Genomic DNA, 5,201 nt, shown 5'->3' with positions numbered 1-5,201 from the left:
CTTGGGAGCACTTCACGGCGTGAATATATTCTGTATGAAATAGCTGTTGCAAGGGTAATCAAGATGAAAGATGAACCCCAGCACATACTCAAGTTTCTTCCCCGTCTGAGTATACGCTGAAACCCCACAAATCTTTCTTGTATTCCATTAACAGCCAACTCCTGTTTCCTGTAGGCAGATTGAGCTGTGAATTCCTTACAACTGCAGCTCCCCTGATACATCTGGCTTTAGAGCTGCTCTGCGGAACCTTTCCCATACACAGCAGAGTGGATGCTGCTCGCAGCATACTCTGTGCTGCCCCTTCTTTCTGCAGCCCTTGTTTATAAGACCAAGGGTCCCCTGTTCTGCTCAGATGGTTAGTCAGTCGTGCAGGCTCTTCCCATTCCTTCTACCACCCTTGGATAACAAAGAGACCTGACTCTTGGCTTGCTTTTCTTTTCAATTTGAGAAAATACCCTGCAATTTGTCTTGATTAGTAATGTTAATTTGGGACATTTTCTGTTGCATGCAGTGACTAATACACACAGCACAACTTTCAAAAGCACTTGCGTTGACTCAGTTAATAATGCACACTGCAACCAAGCATCTGTTCAGGAAGTGGAAATGCAGCTAACCTCGTTCTAATGTTACACCTGATAATCAGCTCAAAGTTGGAACTTCATATTGATATTCTTGCTAGTAAACATGTGTGGTTCAAACACTTTCAAACAGCAAACCACAAGGATTATCAACTCCCTTAAATCAGAATTAATTCCAAAATTTAAATTAGCTTTTAAACTCTTTTCAGTGCTTTTAGCTGCAGTAATGCCTGTTCTGCAAGAACAAGATCGTGCAACAATTGTGCCCAGTTACCCTGGGAAACACAAACTAGGAATTGTGGCAGAAAGGCATCTTACATAACTGAAGATCGTTTCTTTTCTTTGTTCCCTTTTAGGCAGCGCTCATAAAACAAAAGATACTCATTTGCTTTCTGTTGTTTCCAAGAGCCAAATGCTCTTGTCCCTGAAAACCCATTCAGCCAACTAGTGCCCTTGCAGCCAACACTTCTGATTAAGCCTGCAAGAGCAGTATGAAAAGAGAGGGGAAGCGGGGCAAGAAGAGAGGCGATTTGGCTTCACTGACAAACAGCAAGCACCCCGCCGGCAGTGGCTAAGGTATATTAAATCAACTATTTGATTATGCAGCAATAGCTTGGACCCTAAGGCAGTTAAAAATTAAGGAACTGCAACACTCTTCCCCTCTGCTATAGCACCAAAGTGCAGTATTTCTTTGTCTCAGCCTCTCAGCAAGTACTGAACTTGGAAAAGGAAACTTCAAAGGAACTTTAGAAAGGCCAAACCTGTACTCCAAGATAGGTTGCAGCATCCCTCATCCAGCAGACACAATTTGGTTGGTCGCTTTTGGTTACTGCAGCAAGGCTCAGCACAGACCACCAGGCTCTCCTCACAAACCAAACTGCCGGTACTTCCCACCAAAACAATAGTTTCAGAATCTGCAGAATCTCACCCTTGTTCTGTTCCATGTACCCTGCTTCTGCTAGTCATCTCTCAACCCTGATTAAACAGGCTTTTTCCACATCAAACCCTTCAGATCGCATCAGGGTCTGAGAACACAGGTAGAAATTTGAACTTCTACAGTTTTAACTTGAAGCGTCTAAAGCAGGGAGGGGATTTGCTTTCGGGTCTTTTGTGGTGGTAGGAATTATGTCTCTCTGTTGGCCCTGATTTATTGCAGTGCTTGGCTTCATGGTCATTCCTCCTCTATTATCCTAATGAATACTGAAACTAAGAGGTTAAAAAAAATCAATTTACAAGCCACAACTTCACTCTGGCATTTTTACATCTTTAAGCCTAATAGGGACCTATTCTAACTGTACTAGAAAATTGAGCATTTGTTGCAAGGACGGGAGAATTCAAACCTGAATGTGTACATAGTCTCAAGATGTCCCCTTACAGCAGCTGCTTTCAGAGAAGTTATAATCTGGCAGTGGACAATTCAGCTTTGATCCCCAAACCTTCAGTTACTGGTGGCTGCTTGCATATATTTATGTATACTACGTATACAGTGAGCTGAATCAAGCAGTCAGTACCAACCCAAAGTACTTTCTAGACAGCAGTTCTGGGCTGAGGGTTGAAAAGATGTTTGACCCAAGTGTTTAAAGCACTTTACAGATTAGTTTCATGATTCAAAAATGGAAGTCAAGGCACAAAGTTGATAACCATTTTAGGTAATGTCTGAAAATCAAGATCACCTGCCTTTTCCTGTTCAAACAGCTTCTTTCTATCTGCAGTTCTATTAATATCATGGTAGCTGTGAAGCTCTCTGATGCCTTCCTGACATGTCATCATCTGTACATTGTCATGCATACGCTACTGCTTCTCTGCAGTGCTGCTGTAAAAGTGCCTTTTAAGCCAAACCAGAAAGATTTAGCCAGCTTTTCAAAATGTCAGAAATCAGAACACTTCAAAATCTGCAAGCACTCCTGACAAGCCAATTTCTGTAATGCTGTAACTGAGACATTTCCTACATTTTATATAGATATAACTCAGATCTGCAGTGCTTTAATTTTGCTTGAGTTACATACAAAAAAAGAAAAGTTAAAAAGCTGAATGCACATTAATTTTGGCTTAAGATAACTGACTAGCTGCCACTCTAGTTAAGCTTCATCTTTGTCACATTATACAGTTGATTTTGAAAGCCCTCATAGTAAAGTTTTATTTAATTTGGCGGCATTGCCATGATATCACTGTTGATGTGTGCCTGCACTACAAACAAAAACATTTTATGACAATACTATGCTGTGACTGACAGAATATACATGTCAACATTGCTTTACCAAGAAAGAGTGCTTGGCTGAAGTAGGGGGTGGTGACGGGACATGTGCAACACAAACCAGACAGCTCTATCACTTGTCCAAATCACACTGTTCTCAAACTACTGGCATGCAAAGACATACCTATTGGTGCCAAATTACATTACAGCCATCAGTGATAAATCAAATGTAAGGACAACGCCACAATATGTGGAATTAGTGACAAGACATCAGTTGACAATGAAACATGAAAATGAGAGGCTGCAAAATAGAGTGTGATAGTAGTACTTCAGCTTCTTTGGGCTGGTTTTCCCGGTAGCAAAAAGATGAAGAGCAAAGTCTGTATGACCAGGTGGGAAGCCAGAGTCCTGCAATGGTAAACCCCAGGCGACCCAAAGCAGTGGAGGCATTTCTGAATGTCTCAGCACAGCCACAGCAGACACCTGGCAAAAATGCAAGGCAGATCTAACATAATAATAGCGTTTATTTCAACAAATAAACGCTTGTTGACATCAAAAGCTAGCAACCGGTTGTCGTGTTTTCCAGAACACAACCTAACATCCAGTTCACCAGCGACACAGACAGGAACATACAGGATACCTTGGCCAAATTTAGCAAGTGCATTTCCTGTGAGGAACTGGGCAGGAGTATGAATGAGCCCGAACACTGGGGTGGGTACTGGGCAGCAAAAGGCAAAGCAGTTTTTCTTGTGCCAGTGGCTACAGGTTGCAGCCTGCTACTACCCTGACAACAGCTGTGTGTTACAGCCATGCTGCTGTGCCTCCTGTTTCCCTAGCTGGAAGTCTCAGGTGCAGTGTGCACCTGGAACACATTTAAGCCAAGTTTGGCCTAAAGGTTTTGGGCAGGGAGTCTAGCTACAAATGTGCACATCTATGTGAAGGTCACATGTATCTGCTTCACAGGAGAGGAAAACCCACATCACCTATTTGAAGGTGAATCTTTATGCTGAATTGGCATAGGTACCCAGAATGGAAATAAATCCATCACAATAGAGCAATCAGACCTTTTTTTCCTCTAGAAATCTGAGCTTGTTTTGTGGTGCTTTAGATGAGGAATTAGTTTTTCACTGGCACACAACTTTGCACATCAGTTAATTCACATGATTCTTATTTTACTTAATGTTTTTCACAGCACTTCCTAATCAGAAGAGGTGCAGAGGCTGCTTGATCTGCCAATGATCAATCTAACATTTTGCTGGCAAGAGATCTACATCAAACAGTCAACTTCACTGTAACTCAGACCATGCTTTTGCTGTGCCACATCTCAGACCAACTGAATTAATTATCTTACCAAGACAGTGTGCTGATTTTAACTACTGAAATACTAACATTACAGTAAACTCCAGTTGATGCAAAGGACACAGTATCATCTTGACCAACTGCAGTTCCATGGTAAGTAATTAATCTGCCTTTGGCAAAACACACATTATGATCTAGCAATTTCCCGGAAAACGGTCCCCTCCTATCCCTGCCCTTGTAAATAAGCAAGACTTTTTGACACAGGAGTTGCACTAGAGGGTCAGACCTGCCTCAAACAGCCATTATGAAACACTCACCATTTAGGCTTTTGCAGAGCTCCAGCAAGGTTGCTGTGAACTGCTGAGAAGTTTTGCAAAGACTCACTCTGGTTAAATGCTACCAATACCTCTGCATGTGAAGCATCTCTGCTAACACTGGGAATAAAAGTCTCACAGGTTTCTATTGTGAGCATTAACCCCCGTCTTCAGGCTGACCTGTAGTCCTACCACAGGCACAATGTTCCCATGTTACTTGCTTTAGTGATTTTTTTCAGGATTTCTATTTCCTTCATTTAAATTTCCTGTAGAGTCTTCTGGCCACAGTCATAATTTAGAGCCATTTTGTTTACTGAATCCTAATGTGTAAATACCAAATAGTGTTGGATGCTGCTAAAATATGCATCTGCCCCCTTTAAATAGCGAATCTATTTAATAACCATATTCTGTACTCTGCATACTCAGAGCATCAAATACTATCAGAAAAAAATAAAAGCTCTTGTGTACAGAAAACAGCAGTGAACTTAAACCTTACAGGTTCTTCTTTTTTTTTTTTTTTTTCCCATTTTGGAAAACAGTGAACACAAATAATCCTCTCAATGTTGTCCAGAAAGAGTAACACCAAGCCTGCTGCAGTGTAAGCACCACGTAAGATTTTGCTTTGTTGAGAAACAGCATAAAACATTCAGTTCTAGGATAACCAATCAAGAACGGACCCTGCATATTGACAAGTTGCTGTGTTACGAAGATTGCATATATACTAAAAATGCTTAGACAATATTTTCTCCTTGACTGAGTAGTAATTCTGGATGGGACAAGGGGAGAGGGGGTGGAAAAAAAAAGTCAGACAAGTTG

Source organism: Falco naumanni, chromosome 7, assembly GCF_017639655.2.
Source record: "Falco naumanni isolate bFalNau1 chromosome 7, bFalNau1.pat, whole genome shotgun sequence".
Lineage (NCBI taxonomy): Eukaryota > Metazoa > Chordata > Aves > Falconiformes > Falconidae > Falco > Falco naumanni.
This window is presented reverse-complemented; position numbering follows the sequence as displayed.